A 27,246-nucleotide genomic window follows, 5' to 3' on the forward strand; every position below is an offset into this window, starting at 1 on the left:
TCAAGTCAGTTCTCTTTTATAATTTGACAATTTCCAAAATTCGCCAATTTTTGTGAAAAGATAAATTTTATCTACACACTACGAAAAGCGTAGCAGTTTCAGCTTCTGAAGTTGTAGAAAGTCTAGCAAAAAACTATTGGATTCACGCCAACACACATATGGTGTTCCGGTCAAAAGTTCAACTATAACTTGGCAAGGTAAAAAGGTAGAAATGCAGCACGGTGACGATGGTTAGAAATGTGTTTTTCTGCTGCAGTGTACTTAAGGAATTATGGTTTCCTTTGCTGGGGAACTTGCTTCTTTTTTAAATGTAAACATATGAGACATATGGTTGCGGTAGTTTTTCAAACACAAGGCATTATTGATACGGTTTGAAAAATGTTTTTTAGCTTTAGTGTATCTAGAATGTTAGTAAAGTTAATAAGAGAAATTTATAAATAACCCAGTAATTACTCAAATGCAAAGCTTTTTCGATAGGTATGATCAGTCACTGGAGCTTTTGATTTCAGATAATTGTTAGCATAAGTAAGTGTTTAGCTTTTGGATTTTTTTATATAGCAAAAATTGCAATATTTATCGTACTTTCTTTGTTGAGTTTCGCACTGTTTAAAAAATACCCATAGTTAACAACATTTGAAGATATCATCATCGTCAAAAGAGCAACAACCGACATGCGGTCTACGCCTGCCTTAATAATGAACTCAACACATCCCGGTTTGGGCCGAGGGTCACCAATTCGATATCCCTATTTCGCTTCTAGCTCCTTCTAAAGCATGGTCTGCCACTTCTTCCTTTTCCATCATAGATATTGCCTTGTTATGAGTTTCCAGATTATATCGCCCTTACCCATACATATTGAGTGAGCCGCCCGGCGCAACCCTTCGCATTTTACCAAAAACTACTTTATGTTGATAGGATTGCTATCAGTTGACCAGTACTATTTGATGCTGATGGTTCTTTGCTGACGTTGCATCCGCGTATTTCGTCTTGCCTTCATTAATGTGTAGCTGAAGATCTCGTGCCAATCGTCGCCTTCTCAATCTGGATAAAGGCAGTTTGTTATTCCCATGCTGCCGATATCGTCAGCCAATAGTTGGTTGATGGCTTCTCTTGCACTAACATCCGCTTTGTGGATCACATTTCCAGGGTCAGGTTAAAGAGGATGCATGATAAGACATTATCCTGCTCTTGAGACCGTCGTTGAATGGTCCCGCGTATGATCCCGCTGCTTTGATCTGGCCTCGTACATTGATCAGGGTCAAAATAATCTCTCAACTTTTTCCAAGGGACCATTCTCAGAACCTATCCAGCCGAAAAATTTGAATCTGTCTCGGAGCCGCTACTAAAAGGTACCTAGTCTCCGAAATACCCTCCATTGTTATTATTCTGTTAAGGGAAAGTCGTCCCGCGTCCTTAAAGAACTATTGTGCCCCTTTTGCTGGTTATAGTGCACTTATTAATATAGTATCTTAAGCAAGCCTACAACCGTTATGAATTTTAGTATATTCCCTACTTCCAGATCTGTCAACTTTGCATCTGGTATTAAGTGTTCTCCCAGATGCCCCGACGTACTTTACACAAGTGCGGACCCTGTCCCAGAATCTTTATAAAGGTTCAATCACACTCCATACAGAACCTGCAGGCAGTGTCTGTAAATATCCCTAGCTTCCCTAGGTGATAGTTTAGCCGACAGTGACCAGTGAGAATTCCCAATATGATTCCGAGGTTCTCTTTGGTGAGGTTTAAGCAATCCTTTGTGCGCTTTGGCTCGTATCCCCAATGAGCACCCTGGACTGATCCATTCCTAGTAGGCCCGCCCAGTGTAGTTCCCTCAACCGTTCCTCTTTATTTTTGAATGTCATAGCCATGAAACCTTTTCCGATTCCACAGAAGGGTTCTAGCCCGTGTAAAGGCGTCCCTGCTCCCTCCTTGGCTAGTTCGTCTCCTGCCCCGTTCCCTCCCAACCCAGCATGGCCTGGAACCCAGAGTACCCAGTCCTTTTTGGACGAACCGAGTGTATTCAGTCTCTCAAGGCATTCCCATACCAGTTTAGAGTTCACCTGGTTGGACCTAAGTGCCTTGATCGCCGCTTGGCTGTCGTTGAGAATAGTAATGTTCTGCCCCCTGTAATCCCTTTGGAAATTAAAAGAAGCACATTCGTGTATGGCGTACATTTCTGCTTGGAATATGCTAGTGTACCTACCCATTAGCTCCAAGCACATTTTCCTTGAACCAATGACACTGACGCCCGCCCCCTCTGCTGTGGGGGGGTCCATCAGCGTACCAAGTAATCAGTTGCTGGTTTAAGCCTTATGCCACAGCCACACTCTCCCAGTTTGCCTTGTTACTCCAGCCTGTTTCACACTTGTTAACGAAGAAAAACCTCGTTGTCATGTTATCCCTGCCGCGTAGAAACAATATCAATCTGCCTTTGGTTTCGGCTGCTTTCCGCCCCATTGATACTCCCGCCTTCCTAAATATTGCCCTCCTTGCCTGCATCTGCATGTGCAGATGGAGAGGGGTTAATCCCAGAAGGACCTCCAGGGATGCCGTTGGGCATCCTTGGACGTCACTTGACGTCACCGCCCCTTGAAGGTGGGCCATGTTGTTTCTCAGGTGCATTGCATAGGATTCCCAATCGGTCCTCCTGGGATTCGTTATTATTCTTTTTATTTCGGAGTTACCCTCAATGTTGAATCTGATTATTCGGTGATCACCCCTTCAATTCCTGACTAGCCCGGTCATTAGAGTATTTCCTAGGGTTAAGTCTAGTACCTCCTGCCTTGTGCTGGTCACAAATGTTGGAGTGTTCTCTAAGCTACATATTTCCAACTTATTAATAAAAATAAATTCAAGAAGGTGCTCACATCTTCTATTGGTGTCGCTGCTTCCCTAAACTTCGTGATGAGCGTTGGCATCGCAGCTGAGGAGAAATGGTAGCGTCCTCTTCTCACAGTACTTCACCAGTTTTGCGACTTATGCCGGGGAAACCCGGATGTCGCTCCAGGGAAGTATCCCGGTGCCACGGCTGCCTCTCGAGTTCTCCTTCCGGCTTCCAATGAGACTTGGATAGCCACAAGGCCCCCGGCTTTTCCATGTGCATGTGCACAGGTATGTTGCCGAATCGATAGTTGATGTGATGAACTCCGACGTTTGATTGCCTCCAGAGATCGGTTATCTACTTCATTCGTGAGGAGTGTACCCTTACCCTCCACCTTGCTTCCTCCATAACCATAACTGCTTAAATAAAGTTAAGAATAATATATAACTACAAGTTTTAGTATCTGACTGTAGAACTCCCTTGCGTCTATCCTAAAATCAGTAATATAGTCTGTAATATAAAGCATGATCCTACCACATTTGGCGAAAATCACACTACTAGTAACAAAGTTATGGTAGGTCAAATTTACCGCGCCGGTTCAAATTCTAAGACTTCAATGTCAGTATCAGACTAATATTCGCAGAGTATCTTTTGTATCGATAGGGATTCTTCGAATAACATGCGCCAGAGCTCTGTTAAGGAGAGTTGAAGCGAGCTTGCCTCCATGCTTCATACCTGAGCTTATCCTAAAGCTCCGTATTAACTCTCCTTGGATTTTTGACTTGTATCTTGTCCAAATAACGAGTATTTTATACAGTACGCAGCTCGCTTGAAGTCTTACAAAAATCTGATATATGTCAATGTTAAATTCCCGGTACTTCTTAGGCAGCTGTTTTACTGATTGATCAATCGTAGAGCACTCAATTCTGAGTAACTTTAGTCTTTGCCAACGCTCTGTTCCGACTTTCTTCAGTGAAAATGAAGCTCTTCTGTGATTGTTATAGTGGAGTGAGTTTCCCTTTTCATATAACGGGCATCCTAGCCTTTTGCTCCAGTCGTCAAGTATTCATTCATAAGTTCACAACATGCCAATCAACCTTTGAAGGGAGTTTTCAAGTATCCTCTGCCTTAGTTCTCCCAGTACCCCATCATCAGCCGAAGTTCTATTACTCCACTGATCATGTAGAGTTGCTTCAACCTTATTAAATGGTAGGACTAATGAATGAGCTTCGAAGTTTCTTAGATTTCTGGGATGATTGTTTAGGAGGAGTATCCACCCCGCCTTGTTAACATCTGGGTTACGAATAATGTCCCTTCCGTTGTTTTCATGGAAGCGTGTGCTTGGATAGTATCCTTATTTGAAAGGTTTCGCTATTGAAGATGTGGTGCGTACATTATTGTTTCGCTTCACTTTGGTCTGCCTATATAATTTGTCATCTTTTTCTTTCTTCACTCAAATAAGCCTCTCTATGCATTTTGACAGTAACAGTATATTATTTGATTGCATTATTTTTCCTTCACGAGGAATGTCTAAATGCATTTATCCTTGTCAAGCCGGTCATTTTATAGGCTATTGGCAAATCCTATAGTCCCCTCCACCATTGGCTCTAATATTTTTAAGGTTTGGTGTAAAATAAAACCTTTTTAGTGTCTATTTAATGTCTGTCTGTCAGCCTGTCATACCCGATTTATTCGAAACAGCTATGGCTATTGTCATAGAATTTGGTGTGAATGTGGGGCCCTTTGTATCCCTTTACATATAGTAAGTAGCGAAGGAGGTATAATTTTTATTTCACACAATAAGATGATGGTAAGGGGTATCAAATGAAAGGGCTCGATTAGTTGTTTTGAAAATGATCTTATTTCTGATAGTGACTGGAACACAGGAAAGTCAGGGAGCAAAATTTTAAAAAAATTAACAGGGGTGTAGTTACACGAAAACTAGGCCTCAAAATATAGTACGTCCATTCCAGAAATTGCTCAAATAAAGTTAATAAGAGAGTGATACTATATTTTAGAAATTTACCTGAAACCCCCTTCAGTTTATCCTATTGGTACTAGATTTTCATTATAAATAATAATATAAAACTCAATTTTGGGAAGTTTGAAGAATATCCAATTATTATTAACAAATTTATAGAAGGTCAAAATTTTTCACTTCACGTACATTTATCGCGATCTGAGACGTTCTGCAGCCTCTATAACGATGATGTCTATGAGCGATACAACGACCGTCTGGTTGTGGATAAAATCCGACACAACAGACACTTAATCCGTATGTGGATGGGTTTAAAGTCTGTAATACGATGTTAGAAAAGTTATGGGGAATGGACGCTATTTCAAACACTCTGGTTTCCGTGTTTGGCTCACAGGAAACGACAATACCACACTTGAAACGACAATGTACGATCAATTCTAATCTTGGATGGAAGTCATTTCATTCATTAAACTGCTAGAAGAAGTTCCGTTAACGCATCTGCTCTATTGAGAGTTTGAACATTCGAAAATCCAGTAGAATACTCCTCTGTTCTTTACCAAGGTCATTGCCGTTGTTCTGATTCTATCAAAAGCCGTGTTTCTGATTTCCAAACTTTGTTTATGACACTGTCAAAAGCCGACACGGCGCACACTGGATATCGAATATCCTGTTGGTCAATGATAGTAACGGTACGTTGCATACCGATCAACGAGTACTGACGACAGCTAGGGAGGCTACCTCGAACAGATTTCTTGAGAAGAATTTGCTAATCTACCACTTCTGCTAGCATTGCCGATAATTTGAGCAGTTTTAACTGCCAACGCCACTGAAAATAAAGAGGTAATGAAAGAAATAAAGTCGGGAGAAGGAAAAAGTGCGCATCTCCTTTGGAAAGCCAGGAATGGGGACCCAAAATTCAGCTCAATGAGTTTTTAAATTGTATCATTAAAGTGTATGTAACATCACGTGTCTAGCAAGCAAACATAGCCGTGTTAGTACCGAAAATTAATAGCAAGCCGGCGGAGTTTTTAAATTGAAATCCGATTCGGTTTTTCATCTCATACGGAAAAAAATTTTGCTTGCCATTGTTAATCTCGTTTATCAAGAGAACTATTTACTCAACAAAATTCCCGAGAAAAAATAGCTTTGTATTCTAGGATCTTTCAACCAAATTGACCACGTGTTGATAGAACGCCGCCATCTCTCAGCCTTGATGAATGTCAGAACATATAGGGGTTCCAATATAGACTCGGATCACTATCTCGTTGGCATGGTGCTCCGAGCTCGAATAACAAGACCACCTAGAATCTCCTCTGACAATCACGTGAGAGTTAACACTGAAGCCATCCACAACACAGCTCTCCGCGACACCTATAAGAGGGAAATGGATGTCGCAATAACCGCTGTCAACAGAGGACCTGGAGACGACGCATCAATAAATGATCTTCATAACCACCTGAAGAACATTATCATTGATACGTCCACAAACATACTTGGCCCCAGCAACAAAAGGAAACGGAACGGCTGGTTTGACGATGAATGTAGACTAGCAACGGAACGGAAGAATGCCGCATACCGAGTAATATTGCATTCTCAAAGAACGCGGGCACGCGCAGAGACTTATCACGAACTCCGTCGAGCGGAGAAGCGACTTCACACACGGAAAAAGGAAGTCTGGCAGAACCAACAGGTCTGTGAAGAAGAAAAGTACAGGGAGCAACCGCACCAGGCGCGGAAGTTTTACCAACAAGTCAGCAGGATGAAACCTTATACACCTCGATGCTCACCCTGCCGAGACAAAGAGGGAAATCTGATTTCCGACAGAATGGGCATATTGGAGAGATGGGTTGAGTACTTCGATGAACTACTGAACAACCACAACATCGGCGAGTTGGAGGTCCCGCCAACTGAAGACGACGGACAAATACTGCCACCACCAAGTTTAGGAGAAACAGTCCGTGCGATTCATCGGCTCAAAAATCATAAGTGGCCAGGAGCCGATGGAATTACAGCCGAATTGGTTAAATATGTAGGCGACCAATTACACCAAGTGGTACATCAACTGATGCTCAAGGTATGGGACAGCGAATCAATGGCTGACAATTGGCAACGAGACATTACCTCTCTCATACATAAAAAGGGAGATATCACACAGTGCGGCAATTATAGAGGTATCACGTTGCTGAATACCATCTATAAGATATTTTCCGCTATCTTGCTAGGCCGGATAGCCTCATACGCCCAGAACATCATTGGCCCATACCAAAGAGGCTTCACCCCAGCCAATCAACAACAGATCAGATTTTCTCTCTGCGGCAAGCGATGGAAAAACTGTTAGAATATGGACAACAGTTGCACCATCTGTTCACCGACTTTAAAGCCGCCTATGATAGCATAGCCAGGGTAAAACTGTACACGACCATGAGAGAATTCAGTATTCCATCGAAACTGAAAAGACTGACTAGGCTGACCCTGACCAATGTGCGAGGCCAGATAAAAGCAACAGGTCTACGACTAGGGGATGCTCTATCATGCGTCCTCTTTAACCTGGCCCTCGAGAAAGTGATCCTTGATGCTGAGGTAAATGCAAGAGGTACGATCGTCTTTAAGTCCATCCAACTACTGGCCTATGCTGACGATATCGACATCAAAGAAAGAGCCACCCGAGACGTTCATACTACCTTCATCCAGATCGAGGAGGCGGCAACTGGGGCGAGATCTTGGGCTGCACATCAATGAAGGACAAAGTTAGTTGCAACGTCAGCACCGAAAACGAACCAACCAACAACATCAAACCGCACTGGTCAAACAGGAAGAATAAGGATAGAAGAATACAACTTTTGAGACCATTGATAATTTCTCCTATCTAGGGTCGAAAATCACAACCGAAATCCGCGCACGGTAGTTGTCAGCCAACAGAGCCTATTTCAGCTTACAAAAACTGTTCTGCTCGAAACGTCTCACCATAGGGTCAAAGCTCTTACTGTACAAGGCAATAATCTTGCTAGTCCTCATATATTCTTGGGTTCTTAGCAAGGAGAATTGCGAACTCTTGGCCACGTTCGAGAGAAGAATCGTCCGAAGAATTTTTGGTCCCCTACATGAGGATGGACGATTCCGTAGCTTATACAATGACAAAATCTATGAGCGATACCATGACCGTCAGTTTGTGGATAAAATCTGACTCAATAGGTTACGGTGGGCGGGTCACTTAATCCGTATGGATGAGGGTGATTCAGCCCGGAAAGTCTATAAGGGCATTATCTATGGTAGAAAAAGAAGACGAGGCAAACCCTGCCTAAGATGGAGCGATGGCGTAGGCCAGGACGCTAGACAGCTTTTAGTGATATCGAATTGGTGGACCTCGACGTAAAAGCGGATTCTCTGGAGTGTCTTATTAATGCAAACCTAGACCGGATACCGATTTTTCCGCCGTTGATGATTATGGTGATTCTAGGGTCTAGAAAAGAAAATAGAACGTCCACGGCCTTAGACACTACTCTATGAAGATAATGTTCTTCTAGCGCCTCATAATAAAACTAATTTTGAGCAATTTGTTCAAAAACCCCCTCTTGCACCATGTTCTACGACTAAAATCGAACAATATAGAGTTTGGCCGGTCCTATCAGACACTATTACTGACTGTGCCAGCGAGCGGAGTGATCAAAGTATTTCACATTAGTACCCTAAACCAATAGTAGACTGCGCCTTGAAATTGCTTCATGTATATGGGCAGCTTGGAATAGCTGGCATTCCACAACTTGTGCTCATCCTATCGACCAACGTTTCGAATATAAACTCTCGCTGTATCCGCCCTGTGACTCTGTCGCCTGCTATGATTCGAGTGATTGCAAACTACCAAAGGCAATGAACGCTGCGCCGCTGTATTGGAAACAAATATCGATAAGAGGTCGCACCGGCCGTGGAAAAAAGGGGCCAACCCCACTATCGAGCGGAACAGAGACTAAAAAAAAGTAGAAGTAGGTCAGTCCCTGTTTTTCATACCTCACGCGATCAAGAAAGATATTTGTTATTTATTCTGAGTCTCGTTTAGGGAATACATTTTGTGCAGGAAGAAGTCAATGCCTCCTTTTGGTATGTTCTCCATTTTTCCGATATATCCAGTACGCAATTTTCTAAAAATAATATTTATATGAATCGAATATCGTTATCTCTAGTGCTCCTAACCACGTAATTTCCGTACCAAAAGCCTCTACCAGCTTTCCATAAATCTAAGATGAAGAAGCTGCCAAAAACTAAAATAAAAAAAAGTAGAAACACATAATTGTCAAGAAAACTACGTACATACATGTATGCGCATAGCTGTATTGAATACTTCCAAGTCAAAACGTTACGGTTCATTAAATTGCAAAGGTCTTTTTATGGCACAATTTAAAGTTTGGAATTGCAATAAATTTCATAAAATCTCCCAAAAAGCATCCATTGAAATAGAACACATAAAATAGAATTGAATTTTCCAAATCAGTTTACTATCATTTCTAAACAAATATTTTTGTATGATATGCATTACGAATGTTGCGGAAACACAAATATTTCCCATAAACTTTCCCGTGAAAATTTCATATCTAAAATTCGCAAGCATCACGTCAACACGGAAAGATCCTAACCAGTTTTAGTGAGTTTATGATATCAATTCAATATCCTTAGAATGATGGATACACGTTCCATTTTATGTTCAACCAAAACCCGAATATTTATTCCGAAAGAACTTGTCTGTATTTGCATTAATACGAAATAAATAAGGTAAAGCTTACAAATAACCGAATAGAATTGATATATCAACACGCCAAAGGAATGCGAATCAACCATGCTTAGCTCCTGAAGATGTAAGTTTTCTGAAGGGTGGGAGGGTATAAAGTAAGATGGGGTGAATGTATTCCTGGCTGGGGGATAATTTTTTCTTGAGCTGTTTACCGATGGAGGACACTCAAGGGTGAATGCATAACTCAACAAGAGGCTCCAGGAACGGTATTCAGGTCGGAGGCGTGCACTCAATTAATCTCATGTGTGTAATAATCAAGAAAAAAACTTGGCGGTGTTTGCTACTTTTCTTCCTTGAGGTGTTTCTCTACTCCCTTGGAAATATTAGCGTTCAGTCCAATAAGATATAGGGTGCTTACAATTCATTTTCATACCTAATTCATATCTCCGATATTATGCCAGCTAAAGAATTTTCGGTCTTTTTAATAAACTTCAAAAGATTTTTCATCAACTGAAAAGATGCATACCACGAAAAGCTTTGATTTTTCAAATGGTTTTCAATATAGTCAATCTAAAGCAAATTTGGAACAGATTGACAATTTATTAACAACCACCCTGCACAACGTTCGTAAAAGATTATAGCCAAGAGTTATTATCGAAAGTTTTGGTTGTTTTCTGCCGTAGGATACCTTTTGCGCTATTGTGTCGCCTAAAGACGAAAGCCATTACCGGCGAGAACACAAGGAGAGAGCAGAAAGGAAACCAGGCCAACGCAAAAGGAAATAAAAGGATCAAAAAACGTAACATTTCCATTCCCTCTGACAAACAGCTATGAATCCTCTATGGAGTAGGAAATAATGATGATAGGACCTTCAGGCGTTTCAATCTCAGTTTTGAGCTCCTCATTCCGAATATCTTCCACTGCACAGCGTCGATATGATGAATTTTGAAACTAGTCCGTTGTGAATACTTAAAGTGGATTTACCTTCATACGGAATAGTAGACGGAGATATTCCCTTCACAATGATAGACTCAAAGGACATGATAACACGCAAACTACCTAAATATCCTGTATCCTAGGCTCAATAAGATTCATATTCTGAAGTAGATGAGGAATTATTGTCTCAATGAATATGAAGGGGTATACACACTGCCAGTCACATGCTTAAATTCCTTGAAAGTACTTATATTTAGTCCATGTCTCTGAGAAATATGTCAAATTGCTACTTTCGGGAAAACTACATTTTTCGTCTGCTTTGATCTTCGAGAAATGGTGCCAAAAACATAAACTCTTACTTATAAAATACATTGTGGATGAGGTGATTAATTCAGCGTTGGTTGCGTCCTCTCTATTGCTAGTTTTCTTAGTGGGTCCAGTGGGCGGAGTTTAGATTCCCGGGCCATTCGCTCTTCGTCAATTTCGGGAAGTCCTTCGACGGGGTCGGCAGAACGTATATTTCGGGTGCTCTAATAACTATTATCAAAACCACATATAGCGGACGAATTTGTAGCCCAAACCACTATAGTTGCATTCTGTCACCCGTACTTTTTCCCCCCTTTACCGATGATGTCGTTCCCGCCGCCTTGGAAGGGTCACCTTTCCTTAAACACGCTGGGGACATCTAGTTGTAATCAAACTGAATCATGGACCTCGACCAAAAGGCTTTCGATTTGGATTTGTCCATCGTTTTTGTAATCCTTGTTTTCACCTTTGAATAAGCGTACGTAATTTTTCGGGTATTAATTATATCGTTCGTTCTTTCAACCTTCGGGGCCACAAAGCCTGATAAGCGGTTCATCAACCGAGACACTTAGCTTTGACATCACAATGTCCAAATGAAGGTCCATGGGAAGAAGTTTCTCGGAGATAAAATACTGGCCAGTTGGCAAATTTAAAAAATGTCCACCGGTAAGCGATCGCTATTACCCCAGCAGTCCATTACAAATTGTTTTATGATAAACTGGACCCTCGGGACGACAAGAGAGACGCACGCAAGATATAGAATATTTATGTTGCGTGTCACCTCGTGAATTGGAGCTTAAAAATAACTCAAAATCTTCCTTGCATATCCTAGGAAGTGACATAAAAGGATAAAAATTTGTATGCAAGAAACTTGCAAAATTTTAACTTTCTACTACCAAAACGTCGACAACGCCTCGGATAGAGGCTAACCTAACGACTACGACTTTTGGTTATCGAAAACGTTCTTTAATTGGTTTCAGGAATATGCGCACGCTCCTTCTCGACATTGTCATCATGATGGGTGATCTCAATGACAATGTGGGCTCTGACAAGACCGGACTGTTCGGACATATGATGGGGAAACACGGCCTTGGCGATTGTAACGATAACGGTGGGAGGTTTGTGGCTTTCTGCAGCTTCCATAGCCTCGTCATTGGTGGCACATTGTTTGAGCACAGAGCCTGCCATAAAGTCAGTTGGGTTTCCTCGGACCAACAATGTACGAGCAGCCAGATCAACCACCCTACGATCAGCAGTAGAATTGGAGGTTGTCCTTTGGATGTGCGTAACAAGAAACGCCCTGACATCGGTCTCTAAAAATATCACCATCTGATGGCCGCTTGCGTCCGCAACTTCTCGGAGGATTGGAAGCTGTGACCCCCTCCCCCTAAAATCGACTGCCTGTATGATCCAGCTGTCGCTCGACAATGGGAGAGTTATCTTGTAGATTGGACCGCTGCGAGTGATGGTGGGCGTGACGCGCTCGAACTCCGATACCGTAGCGTAGTGTACGTCGTGACAAGAGAGAATTTGCTATTGCGCTGGTCAGGGAAGTGGAAGATGCCGCTCAACGCAGTGATTTCAGAAGTATATACTGCGTCATGCAGGTGGTCGCAAATCTTTCAATGTGTGTGTGAATGACGTTAACTGTTCAGTCCTCATTCGTGATGACGAGCAGCTGAACAGGTAGAAATTATATTTCAGCACGGTTCTTAATCGTATCACATTCGGTGATGTTGCTCCTTTTATGGAGGAAATAGCTAATCATCGTAACATGTGGATACGGACTATTCCTCCAAACAGAAGTGGAATCATCTGGCCTATCAGTGCACTCAAACGGAGTAAATTCGCTGGGCTCGAAGGTCTCCCCGCAGAGTTATTTATTGCTGCGCCTGCAGTTTCTGCAGTTCTGCTACTTCCACTCATGCAGAAAGCTGGGAAATCCGAGACCTTTCCTAGGAAGAGGAAGAAGAAAATGATCGTTAAAATTCCAAAGAAGCACACCCGTTTTGAGTGTGACAATTGGATAGATCTCCGTCGCAAAAAAGTGGCTAAAATAATCCTAAAACGCATCAAAGAACATCTCCAAGGTTGATCGGCATAGAGCAGCCAGATTTCCGCTCCAGATCCTCCTACATTGACCACATCAACATTCTACGAATCATTTTGGAACAGTGCGCGCAATTTAGATCTTCGCTGGACCTGTTCTTCATCTATTTCGAGACAGCTTTCGATAGCGTGAACATTGAATGCATCTGATGTACTCTATGCAAGGGACATTATGGAAAACTGATAGCTATTATCAGAGCGACATGTGATGTCGCAAAATATCATGTGCTGCACAGAGATAAAATCTCATAAAATTTTAAGATCGAAAGGGGAGTCTACCAGGGACGCATGTTTTTCATGCTGCCTTGTCTGGAGGATACGGAGGAGGTCAATAAATCATAACATCTTTCTTCAAACACCTCGATTACACTGATGACATTTGTTAGTTCTCTTACCGGATCATGGACCTTGGCCAAATGTCTCTGGACTTGGAAAGAGAGGTAAGTATAGTTGAACTGAAGCTAGACACCAACAAAACCAAGGTACCAGATCTCACACACTGAATGCAGGCAGTTTGTACATCTCGGGTTATCCTTCCCATTATATCAATATGGATGAAACCTTAGATGATAGTGTTTGTTGTAGTATCAGCATCACGGAAGACTGTCTCCATAGCCAGATTGAAAGTTCCGCACTTTAACCAATCAGTTTGTCTTAGATCGTTCTTGACGGTGCAAGGTCTGGAGAGTGATCCTGCTTTCGCCCGGCCTCGCAATGAAAATTTTATTTATTGCTGATGTGCTTAGAGTTCTTTGTTACAAACCAAAGATGTTCTGGCAGTACGGAGCTATCCATCCTACTGAGATAGCAGATTACTACTATAAACGCTGCCCCGAGTGGCATCGTCCCTTCTCTGTTTGTTTATCAACCTAAACCTGGAGCTAAAGCTGATGAACTGCTTTCTGTATTTGGTCACCTTGACTGTAATTCCATCGCTTTTCTTCGATACTTGATGATCACAGTAGTTGTACGTTGTCTGGAGTTTACCGGACCTGCATCTCGACTATCTTCTGGTTGTTGTTGTTTTTGTCATCACTCCAAAACAGTTGGATAGGATGAATATCGAAATATATATGGTTTCATCCTCCTCACTGGCGGATGAAACTTCCACACCTGGTGTGGTTGCTTGCTGACTATCTGTAGATCACAATGCGGTTTGTTCTCCCAGGACTCCTTTTTCCATCTATGAAGTCGCTTTAGCACGCGATGGGGTTCTGCGCGTTACAGCGTGCGACTGATACCAAATATGTTTGATACCACCTGGTAGTTGTCAAGATCATTTTTCGTAGCTTCATCTCCAGGATATCTGACAGCATTGTAAATGTTATCGAAGACTTTTTTGTGCATGGCTTTTGTGCAAGAGAGGATTTGATCTGATGTCGTTTTTCGAGCTTGGAACACAGTATTAATGAGATAGTGATCCAAATCTACATTGCGTCTCTATACATTTTGACATTCATCAAAACTGAGAGGTGACAACATTCAGTGCTCAATTTGGTTGAAAGTGGTTTCGTTTGAAGACAGTCATATTTGTTTGTGGACATCTTTCAGTACCAACCAGATTTTTCAAACAACCGTTCGTGCGACCCTCCTAGCTGAATAATTCGCAGTCTGTTGTCATTAGTAATTTTTTGCATGCTATGAAAGCCAGGATATCAGAGCATATTCTGGAACCCCTCAATATTTGGCTGTTAAAATCTCCAAGAATGACTTTCATATGATACTTGGGGTAGGGTTCCTTATACAGCCTCGTAGAAGGTATCCTTTTTTCAACCCTGCAATCTACTCTTTTAGTGAACGGTGTGTATGTATGGATTAAGTGGGGAGGGGGAAAGCCTCTGCGCAGTCAGACTCTAGTGGTCCATTGTACCCGTTTACCCTGTCTAACGGAATATCCCAAATTTGTTTATATATCGCAGGATTTCCGGAAGTCGGTCTGATGCTACCCGCTGCTGCTGGAGCACATCAACACCAAAGTCTGATGTCTGGTGTGCCCATAGGTGGGGCACTCACATCGATTCTGCTTCCTCATTACAGGATAAACATGTATCATTTTGAAGGATCCTTACTCTAAATATATGTCCAACTAGTAAATTATGATCATTCAGAGTGCAAACAATATTCCTGAAAATCTTCCCGCTCTTCGACCGAATAAACTTTACCATATGTTTGTTTGGTTTTGTCAGGAAAACTGTGGTTCGTTTCGCACCACGAATCTCTGTCACCTGCTATTATAAGAAGCTTGTTCCCGGTTTTCGATAGCAGCATTGCCCAATTCTACTAATATTCCGATCGCTGGTTTCGGTTGTGGCATGGAGAAAATGGACCTGCTCTTGCTAAGGCATCAGAGATTTCATTTCGCTCTACACCACAATGTTGAACGGCGATGAGACTTATATTTCGAAATTTGCCTTACAAGCGCAGGGTGCATAGTCGTTCGCTTATGTTTTGACAGGCGACAACAGTAGGTTTCATTTTCTGGTTGGCTAGGAATTCCACTGCTTGCATATGGATGGATGGCCAGTATAATATAATGATATAGTGGCTTTTCTATAGGGAGCCAGTCCCTGTGCCGCGCATCCTTTGTAACGCTGTGACATCGCCCTTATATTGGGATAGAGTATCGACTAGATGTTTAGCGGTTCCTGTTCTATACAAAGAGGGCGTGTTCCACAAGAAAATGTGTAAATTGTAAGTCCTTCCCAGATTCCGTCGTTCTGTTATTAATCCATTCCGAATCCCCTTCTGCAGCTTTGCAAAACCCCCAACTCAACCTGAATAATTACTTGGTTCAAGTTTTGTTTTTAGGAGCATGGGGGCAGTTGGAACATATTGTCAGAAATCGACTCCGATGGCACTTAGGTTTGTTTGACCAACCCCCAACTATGGATCTTTGACAACGCGGTATTGCTAGTGATTCTGAAATTGTTTTCCATCCCAGACTGTAAACTTTACGAAAATGAATCAATATCAACACAAATATTCAAATAACATTTCACGACTTATCCCTGTGGCTACGGAATTCCTTCCAAGGTGGAGTATGCTGCATTCATAATCGTTTAGTTGAACTTTACGAAATGACTTTGGAATAATATAAGCTCACATTGTCTAGGAAAATCTGTTTTCACTTTTTCATCTTGACTTCCAATAATACATCCCACAGAAAGATTACATACTCACAAGAATGCCTGTGTATTATACAGTGGATAGCATAACGTAAGTAACGAACGTTATTGCTATGTGATGATCCTGCTATACGTAGGTTGCACACAGTATAACGCTGCGTACAGGAATTATCCAATATCTTCCCGTACTACCTAACGTCTACCAGCAAAGGTACATGTGCTCATGTATAGTCAACATGCCAGGATTCACATCGTTTTGCCTAGAAAAGTGAAGAGCAACCTAAGGAGGCTTCATCTTGAAAATTGGGGAAAAATATATTATCTGCCCCATTGATAATGTATGTTCGGGTTCAAACAAGTAAGAAGTAGTTGAATCAACTGAAATGTTAAAATTTAGATGAATATATTGAAATTTATACGAGCATGACACTGCAGTTGGAGGAATGAAATCTTCTCCCAATGTACATATGCGGAAGAAAGTTTAATTCATCTCAGATATTTAATATAGCCCCCCTTAGCATTTCATATGAACCGCACATATGAATGTAACGCTTCCCCTCGGAATTATGGAGCAGCAATCAACCTTAATCGATGCTGTAATCCATCACATCAGGTTCAAACTGTTTAAGCTTCCGAGGTATTTACCATCAATGTTTGCCATAACGTGTTTACGTTTTTTTCATCCCCCTTTTTTGTATGCGGGCTCCAAAGCGATGCAATCTATCCTTAATACATAGGTACGTCCTGGTGCCGAACGTATGGTGTCGTAAATTAGGAAGCCATCAACGATGAATTGACAGGGGTATCTAATAGATCCATCACCCCGTATACAGGAACGAAGAGGAATTAAATATTAGGTGAGATAAGCTGTTCCGTTTGATTGCTGCGTTAAATTATTATATGCACCTTTAGGCTATTTAATTGTCTCGCAGGGAATTGATGCTGAAATATAAAAGTAGAAACAACGAACATTAGCAGTTTTAGAGTCAGTTTCCACATAGTATTACCTTATATCTTGGAAAAAAATGGATCTTATCTAGGATATGAATATGTATGTACTTATCATAACTATATCGTTTTCAAATATTAAATATAGCATGACGAAAACATAATTGGTGCCATAAACGAAAGCGGATCGTGTTTGAGCGAATTTCACATTTTCTTGCCATCATCCAGATGTTGTGACAACCTTGGCCCTAGACACCGAAGCTGCTGGCGACTAGCTGGTCCTCGAAATACCGGTATATGGGGAATAAAAAACTCACTATTCCGCATTAAAAAATAAAATTTCTTTTTTTTAAGGTTTCGTGTAAACACAAAACCTTATTCAAATCGGTTTACTGTCTGACTGTCTGTCTTTTTTTTTTTTTTTTTTTTTTTTGAGGAGGTGGAAATCTTCAAAAGACACTGGTCTGGACACACCAGCGTGTGGGATTTTTACCCACTAAAACCACCCCCGACTCCCTCCCTGCCCCACGGAACCACCATAAGGTATTACATCACGGGGCGGAGTCAGCTCACTCTAGCTTAATCCCCTTTCTTCTATACGCGGCGCACGTGACCGCGTTTTTCTCCTTTCCTCTGCCTTTCGCAATTTATCTTGAATTGATGCGATCATGGAGTTGACCGCATCCCAATTCTCTTGATGTGCTAGCATTTTCGGCACCAGATTTTCTGGTACCAGCACCTCTCCTAGAGTCTCCTCTAGGTTCCTCCTTTCTTCCACAAATCTCGGACAGTGGAAGAATACATGCTCTGGGTCCTCTGGGACTCCATCGCAATTTGGACAGTCGGGTGAGGTCTCCAATTTAAACCTGTGAAGGTATTGGAGATATCCTCCATGTCCCGTGAGAAACTGGGTGAGATTATAATTAACCTCACCGTGTCGTCTCTCCAACCACTCCTTGATGGCAGGAATGAGCCTGTGAGTCCACCGACCCTTTCCCGAGCGTTCCCACCGCTCTTGCCATCTATTTATGGATCTCTCCCTCTCAGCCTTCTTCGTCTGCAATAAAGGAGAGGTTGGCTTCGCATGGTATATATTCGCCATCTCATCTGCCAAGATGTCAATCGGCATCATTCCAGAGATGACGAATGCTGCATCATCTGAGACAGTCCTGAAGGCAGAGCATACCCTCAGAGCTGTCCTCCTGTAGACTGCATTCAGTTTGCTAGTGTTAACTGACATCCGCAACGCCTCGCTCCAAACTGGGGTCGCATAGAGCATGATTGAGGTCACCACCCTGGCTATAAGCAACCTAGAGGTATGCCGTGGCCCTCCCACATTCGGCATCATCCTGGCCAAGGCCATACTGGCAGTGGATGATTTATCACAAACATACTGTACGTGTTGCTTATAGCTGAGCTTCCTGTCTATCACCACCCCCAAGTATTTGATGGCCGGCTTGGAAGTGATGATATGATTCCCGACTCTAACACAGGCGTAATTTCTCTTCCGGCGCTTCGTGATGAGGACCGCTTCCGTTTTTTCCTCCGCAAGCGTCAGACCAGAGCTCTCCAACCAGCATTTGACAGCGCTGATTGCCTCGCTTGAGTATAACTCAGCATCTTCGAGATGCTTTGCGACAACAACCAGTGCAATGTCGTCAGCGTAACCCACCACTGTGGCTTCCTCCGGAAGGGGAAGATTAAGAACATCGTTGTACATGATGTTCCACAGTAGTGGGCCCAATACGGAGCCCTGCGGGACGCCCGCGGAAACAACGTACTCCTGCGGTCCGTCATCAGTGTCGTACCAGAGCCTCCTTTCAGTTAAATAACTATCGACGATAGCAGCGAGATAGGCGGGAATACCAACCTTCGCTAGGGATTTCCGGATTAGATTCCAATTGGCCGAATTGAATGCATTTTTCACGTCCAGGGTTACTACCACGCAATATTTGCTGGTACTACCCTTTCCGTGGATTGCATCTTCGGCCAAGCCAGTAACCAATTTGATGGCATCAATGGTTGATCTGGCTTTACGGAACCCATACTGCCGATCTGAAAGGCCGCTTTGGCTCTCAACTACTAGGAGTAATCTATTATAGATTACCCGCTCTAGCATTTTCCCCACCGTGTCCAAAAGACATATGGGTCGGTATGAGGATGGTTCACCTGGTGGTTTACCAGGCTTAGGCAGAAGCACCAACTTCTGCCGCTTCCATACCGCTGGAAATATTCCCTCGGACATGCACGCTTCGAACAACTCAGCAAACATGTCCGGCCTGGATTTCACGGCAAGCTTAAGGGCCTTATTCGGTACTCCGTCCAGACCCGGTGCTTTATTGTCTCCTATTCTGCCGCAGATTTCCAGGAGCTCGTCTCTGGTGACTGGCGGGATTGCTGTCACATTCAGAGGTGGTTGGAATGTGTCCGTGTTCTCCTCTTGCTGGGGGAATAACCCCTGGATGATTTTCAACAAGAGGGCGGGGCACGTGATCTGCGGAGACGAACGGCCTCTAAATCGTCCCATCACGATTCCATAAGCTCTCCCCCACGGATTTACGTCCGCTTCTGAGCAGAGCTCCCTAAAGCATTTCCTCTTGCTTCGCTGGATGGCGAGCTTGAGGGTTTTGCGGGCTGTCTTGTAGGCGCACTCTTTCTGCCCTTGATCGACTCTACCTACCGCCCTCTGAGCCGCTCTTCTCGCTCGGTGGCAGGCTGATCGAAGGCCGGTCAGTTCATCATCCCACCAGTAGTTTGGTCTTCTACGGGGGAATGCGCACCTCCTAGGCATGGACGCGTCACATGCTTTGGCGATGCATTGAGCCAGATGGACAGCTCTTTCCGTAGAGGCGCCTGCTATATCAGGTTGATCCAACCACACCTCTAAGAAGCTCTGCTCATCCAAAGATTTTGCAGACCAGCCTGAAATCTTTTTCGGTTTCGGGCATGATAGCTCTTTGCCCTGAGGTTCGACACATGTCTCAAAGAAAACTGCCTGGTGATCGCTATGGGTGTAGCGTTCGCTGACGCACCAGGACATACCACGCGCCAGCGAAGGGCTGACAAAGGTCAGGTCTACAACCGAGCCTGATCCCCCTTTCTGGAAGGTGTTTACAGCACCTTCGTTCGCCAAAACTATGTCCATCTGCGCAAAAGCTTCTAATAAACTGCGCCCCCTAGCATTTGATTCCCTACTACCCCACTCTAGGGCCCAAGCATTGAAATCACCAGCAATCACCTTTGGACTTCGTCCCTTCGCGTCGAGAACAAGATTATCAAGCATTGGCTCGAATTCAGACAGTGTCAAACTTGGCGGGGCGTAGCAGCTGTATACATATACACCACTTATTTTCGCCCACACGAAGCCACTGCCTGCCTGACTTGCAGTACATTGTATGGCCTGTCGACCGCAAGCCCATATCGCCGCTCCACCAGTCGAATCTTTGACCCATATGCCACCATGACGGTGTCTATACGGTTCGCTTATGATGGCGATTTCCATCTCAGATTCGAACGTGGCCTGCTCAAGTAAATCCTGAGCGACCCTGCAATGATTCAGGTTTATTTGAATAAACCTCATTTTCTCATTGCAGTGAGCGCCTTCCTAAATTCTGGACATTTACCACTCCCGGCAATATGCCGGTTATCCTGTCCCTCTTTTACTTCGCACAATAGGCACTTGGGGTCCCTATTGCACTCTCTGGCAATATGGCCTTTCTCCCCACACCTTCTGCATCGATCGGATCGATCAATGCTGCTGGTGCATGCCTTCGCCAAGTGTCCAAACATGAGGCATTTAAAGCACCTCTTCAGTGAAATTTGTTCCCTTAAACGGCAGACAACCCATCCAATCCGAACCCTTCCGGCAGCCAATAACATCTGCGCTGCCTCCGCTGGTACTCGTATTGTGGCTGTTTAAGTACCACCATAGGCTTTTCGTAAGCCCACAATAGACTCCTCGGTGAGTTCATTCAACTTGAATTGCTCCTTCAGAGCAATACAAATTTCTTCTTTCGATGTTACTTCATCGAGATCCTTACATTGAAGGTAGATCTCATGTTTTTGGGCACGCACTGCGGCATTCTCCCCAAGTGAGTTTTTCACTTGAGTGCGAAAGTCATCAGTTTTGCCCACGCTGGATCTTTTCAGCTCGAACATGAGATCCCCTTTCTGGGTTCTTCGGATTCGGTTTACATTTCCGCTCAGATCTTTTAGGTCGGGATCCGCTTTGACCTTTTTGAGTATCTCCGCGTAGGACAGATTGCCCTTACTGGAGATAACAATTACATCTGGACGAGTTCGCACTTTTGCCTTTCGTTCCGCTTTTTTATTGGTAACTTTAGTCCATCCATCGTTTTCGCTGGTCTTAGACTTCGCAACGCTGGTCGAGTTTCATAGATTCGCTGTAGGGTTTCCTCCTTCTGACCTGTTGTTGTTGGTTTTCCGGATGTCCTGTCCGCCTTTTTTTCTCTTAGGCGCCTGCTGATTACTTAAAGGATCCCCCTCTTTTTCACGTACTCGCTTATTTCGCTGGGATTCGATGGTAGAACGGTTAGGCGTTACTTGGGTCCCTTGTGATACTGTTGGCACAGCGGGGTTCGGCGTGTTCTTATTATTCTTTTCCTCCATCTGTGATCTATTATAGAGAACTCTAATAGCCCTCACCATATTCTTTATGGCTTGGTGCACGTTGTGCTTGTCCTTGATAAACTCGGACAACTCAACTATTTTTGCTCCAAGCTGGATGAAGGGTAATTCCTCCGGATCGGGACTCTGCTCCCTATAAGTCCCGGCAGGGTTACTCCTTTTACATGGTCCTTCACTTTTGGCCTGTACTTTATCCTTAATCGTCTTTGGCATGGGTGGAGATCTCAAAGTTGATGAGCTTCTTTTGAATGGATCTCTTCCTTGTTCCTGAAGCACCTCCTGCTGTCGAGCATCTTGAACATGTGCGGTGGGTGTTGTCACGGTTTTTGTTGTCCAAAAAGCTGCTTTTAGTTCATCTTTGTTTGGTCTTGTTATTGGTGTTCTCGGTAAAGTCGTACTTCGCTTGAATACTTCCTTCTCCAGATCCAAATCACTTGTAGCATTATATGCCAAGGTGGCCAAGTTGTCCACCACCGAGGCACTGCGGTCGAGGGATATCGACGACCGGGAGCCCGCTTGCTCACTCCCAAAAGCCGCCGGTACTGGGGTTCCGAGCCCCTGCACCGTAAGTTTCCTCCTTCTCTCGTCTTCCATGGTGGTTTTATGTTCTGGGTATCCTTCCCATAGCCATTTTGGTCCGCGCACCAGAGATGAGCAAACACTAGCCCATGCACAGTCAAAAAAGAAAAGTGCATGAACACATATTTACACATCAATAGGTATGCCCCTATCCGCCAGCTGGGGTCGCGCCTGATGGGAGATCTGGCCACTCCTCACAGGTCTGTCTGTCTGTCTGTCTGTCTGTCCGTCTGTCTGTCTGTCTGTCTGTCTGTCTGTCTGTCCGTCACACGCATTTTTCTCGGAGACGGTTGCAGCGATTGACACCAAATTTGGTGGAAAGCTGGGAACTGTGAACGCTCACGCATACAGTGAGTTACATCCTTTAATGATGAATTTAAGGGGGGGTCCCCATACATGCAAAAGGGGGTGTAGATTTTTTTTTCATCAAATATAGTCATGTGGGGTATCAAATTAAAGGTCTCGGTTAGTACTTTTCGAAGACGGTCTTAGTTTTGACATTTGTTGAAAAGGTAGGGAGGGCGGGGGGTTGAAAGTGACCATTTATTTACGGGGGCCATTCTTAGAAACTACCCAACCAAAAAATCTGAAAAAAAATCAAGAGGCTGCCACTATATGGTGCCTGGGCTCCGAAATACCTTCCACACTGATATCTGCACAAATAAAGTTAATAATAGTATATTACTGTAATTTTTAGTAATTCGCTGCAAGACCCCCCTTAAGTTCATGCTAGGACTACGAAATTTCGCAACAATATAGGATATAACATAGAACATGATCTTACCAAGTTTGGTGGAAATCGCACTATTACTAATAAAGTTATAATACGTCAAAGTTGTCGCTTCTTTGCAAATTCAAGACTATGAATGTCAATATCATCCGAAAGTGGATATTCTCACATAATATATGCATATATTACGTGCTACGTATTAAGAAATACACAAAACCTTTCGTACCTGAAGCGTCCAGCTTCTGGTTTCCCGACTTGTTTAACATTCATTATAAAATAAGCCGAAAAAATGACACACACAACCGAAGTAATTCCTATTAAAGTCTATATTACTGATTCAGGATGAACATTTTCGAAATATAATAATATACTATTATAAATTTTATTTGAACAGATATTTTAACGGAGGGTATTTTGAGTAGCAGATACCATGTGTACGGCCCACTCTAATTTCTTTCGGATTTTTCGGTTAGGTAGTTTCTAAGAACCTATTCTCCCTTTTCGGATTCCTGCACTCCTCCTCTTTGCAACCAAAGCACAGTGTAAGAAAATCACAATCTAGCGGGATTTAATTCAAAATCTCAAGCTTATCTCATTCATTACAACTACTGACTATTTATACCTAACTGGACTGCTAGCCGATGCACGCCGGTACAGACTGGGAGTCCCCGGAGCCAGCGACAACTCCTTGTCGACGTCGATGGAGTAATGTGAGCCTAGCTCATCCAAGGTGGCAGTTGTGGCTGGTATCAGGAGCCAGCCCCTTCGGAACCCAGCTTGGATATTGTACATTGAACTGGTATCAGTAGACGGCCTTGCCCCGATCGAGCGCTTCCGGGAGTTCCGGGATCAGCTATACGTAGGTCAAGCCTCAGACAACTAGGGTAGCGCCTTTGCCGACGAGGGTATACCCGTTCCTGACTAATGCGGCCCGCTCCCTTGCACACGATGCGCTGGTAAAAACTTTAATACAAACAATACGAACCAGGAGATAGTGGAAATGGAGCTGCGATTATACGCAGCACGGAAGTGCGTCGCTCGACCCAGCGCCTAGCGAAGAGCGCAGCAAAGGCTGAAATACCCGACGAGACATCGGGATGCGCAAACAAAGAAGAGGACTCGCAAAGTGGTGCTGCACCTGCGGCGGAGACGGCAACCTAGAGAGTACAACGCGGAAATAGGCGCAATGGAAACTGCCGAAACTGACCAGATGGTTTCGAATATAAACTGAGTAGGGGCGCTATGTGTCCGGATAGCTGAGTGGTTAGAGCACAAGGCTGTCATACTGGTTCAAATCTCACTGGTGGCAGTGGGATTTGTATCGTGATTTGACGTCGGATACCAGTCAACTCAGCTGTGAATGAGTACTTGAGTCAAATCAGGATAATAATCTCAGACGAGCGCAATGCTGACCACATTGCCTCCTACAGTGTACTGTAGTGTACCGTTAAAATCTTGAATGAAGTGCTCTAACACACCTCAAGGGCCTGATCCTGGATTGTTGCGCCAACACTTATTGTTATTGTAAGGGCTTGTTAAGAAATGCGCAGTTGTGAAGTGCATGCAATCTGCGACGTTCCTCCCGAAAAACGGGTCGATAGAGCTAGAGGAGCTCCTCGACAGACTTTCGTGCTACGGGCGATTATGGAGAATAAGAGAAAATGCACAGTAAGCAGAAACAACCGCGTCTCCCAATTATAACACCACGAGCGCTAAACGGATCGCAGACAGCCCGTTGCAGAGCGAACCGGGGAAAAAACGAAAGGAAGAAAGGGCATCTGAAGGAGTCAAATACTTTCCAGGGCTCAAAAGAAGAAGACGAAGAGAGGCAAGAAGCAACAAGACGGCGCGCCATCAGGAAAACCTCTGCTTCAAAGGATGGGGAACTTAAAGAAAAGGTGGGGAGACGGAGAAGGTTTAGACCACTAGCTCTGCTTATTAAACGGACGGAAGGCAAGACTTTTACGGAAGTCCTCAGTAAAATCCGTTACATGATCAAACCCGAAGATAGTGGAGCAGAAGTGTCTTCCATTCAAAGCACAAAGAGCAGTGGAGTCCTAGTCGAATTAAGTGCGGGGGCAAAAAATAAAAATACGTTCTGTCAAGCAGTGAAGGGGCTTCTGGATTCTTGTCCAAGACGAAGAGGACGGCTTTGTCTGGATTCGGTGCTTAGCGGTAACGTTTTTCATTGCCTGTCTAACACCGAATGAAACGGTACCGGACTATCGACGTCTTGATGTTCTCGAGAACGCTATCTTGTGCACAGAGGGGCTGATCTTGGTCGGGGGTGACTTCAATGCCAAGGCAGAGAGAAATGAATTTTCCAAATGGCAGCGAGAACAGGACTTGTAGTTCTAAACACTAGAAGCACCCCAATGTTCCGACGCCCACGGCACAAGGGAAGCATTCCAGACGTCATCTTCGCGTCGGAGTCACTTATGTCACTGGTGGACGGGAAACGAGTACTGAAAGACTTCTCGATAAGCGACCATCGAAGTGGTTGACACAAACTCTTGGTGTTCGCCACTCCCGCGCTCCTTCTGTACATGGAACGTCGCGAAGGTGAACAGCGAGGGGTTTGTCAAAACTATTGGAACAGATGGGGTCACGCTGGAGGGTACTCCTCAGGGTGGTAGCGCTGCAACTGACACTGCTGTAAATTCAGTTATGGACCTGATATATGAAGCTGATAACAACGGCCTGCGGAGCTTCCATACCCAGGAGGATATCGAGGCGTAGCGAACCTTCTATGTATTGGTAGATGACCAAAAGTACAGAGCTCCAAAAGGAGTATCAAAGACTCCGCCACTTGACACAAGGTGTAAATAACCGAGCAGAGGCGCGTTCTATAATTGCAGAGTGCAGATCAGCCAAAAGGAGACTTCGCAACACAATAAACAGGATAAAAGCTCGCTGCTGGCAGAATCTGATCAACGAGGTGAATGGCGACCCGTGGGGACCCGGTTACAAACTGATAACCCGAAAAATCGGGACACTGCGGAAATCCTGTTCACTTAAGGCCGAGCAGATTGACCGCATTTTACGGGTACTATTCCCTGCGCACCCTGTACAGAATGATGGCGTCGGCGCGGAGATCGCTGAGGACTGCCCATTTTTCTCTATAAAAGTGTTGGAGCGAGCAGTCCTCTTTTTGAAAAAGAAGAAGTGTCCGGATAGCTGAGTGGTTAGAGCACAAGGCTATCGTACGGAAGGTCGCGGTTCAAATCTCACCGGTGGCAGTGTAATTTGTATCGTGATTTGACGTCGGATACCAGTCGCCTCAGCTGTGAATGAGTACCTGAGTCAAATCAGGGTAATAATCTCGGTCGAGCGCAATACTGACCACATTGCCTTCTACAGTGTACTGTAGTGCACCGTTAGGGTCTTAAATGAAGTGCTCTAACACACTTCAAGGCCCTGATCCAATATGGATTGTTACGCCAACGATTATTATTATCGGGATATCATGACAAGCAGATTTAACTTCGATTAGGATTTTGAGATACGTTAGAGCAAGATGACAAACTTGAAAACTTTAGTCATGGCTTAAACTTGGTACACTTACGAATTTCTCCCAGCAGATGGAGCTTATGCCGGAATCATTGGTCCAAGGGAAATGTAGTTTCCAACAATTGGCAAGCAGACTAGTATGATCTAGGCGGAGATATACGTCACAGATAAAATGCCTTCTTCAACCATGAAAAGAAATATAGAGGGTCAAACATTACTATTCCAACCGACAGCCAAGCAGCAATTAGGGCACTTAGGTCCGACCAGAAGAACGCTAAACTAGAATGGTAATGTTTTAACAGATGGAATATATCCGAATCGCTCAATAATTTCTGGATACTCTAAATTATAGGCTAGCTAGGAAAAGAGCATGGTTATGAAACTGAAAAACGAAGAGAAATGGCTGAAGGAACTATACTGGGCCAACCTACTAGGAATCGAACAGGCCAGGGTGCTCATGCGGGGATTCGAACCCAAGTACTCGAAAGATTATTTAAATATCGCTCAAAACAGCCTCCAAATTATAGTTGGAATACTACATTATCACCCGGAAGCGATAGAGATATCTACGGCCACTGTCTGCAGATTCTGTGGGAACAGTGATGAAACCTGCACACATATTCTGGGACAGTGTCCGACACTTGTGAAAAGTAGGTTAAGGCACTTGGGAGACCAGGGAGAATACCAGATGCCAGGTTACTTGGAAATAAGAAGCATAATAAAGTCCTCGGCGGTTATAACCATTTTCCTTCTCTCAGAATGAAGTTCAAAAATCGAAATGTACCTACAGGGGAGATAGCTTGGCTTGTGCCAGAGACAATTTATAAAATTGTA

General features: G+C 43.8%; 1 long non-coding RNA gene across 2 annotated transcripts; it reads left to right on the forward strand.

Moving 5' to 3' along the window:
• On the forward strand, positions 1-27,246 carry LOC119652535. 2 transcript variants are annotated; one of them, XR_005249554.1, is made up of 3 exons: positions 1-197; positions 26,481-26,699; positions 26,765-27,246. It is a non-coding gene; the product is annotated as an uncharacterized LOC119652535 (long non-coding RNA). The 2 variants fall into 2 exon arrangements; XR_005249555.1 differs by having other exon boundaries at positions 26,484-26,699.

This window comes from Hermetia illucens, chromosome 3, assembly GCF_905115235.1.
Source record: "Hermetia illucens chromosome 3, iHerIll2.2.curated.20191125, whole genome shotgun sequence".
Lineage (NCBI taxonomy): Eukaryota > Metazoa > Arthropoda > Insecta > Diptera > Stratiomyidae > Hermetia > Hermetia illucens.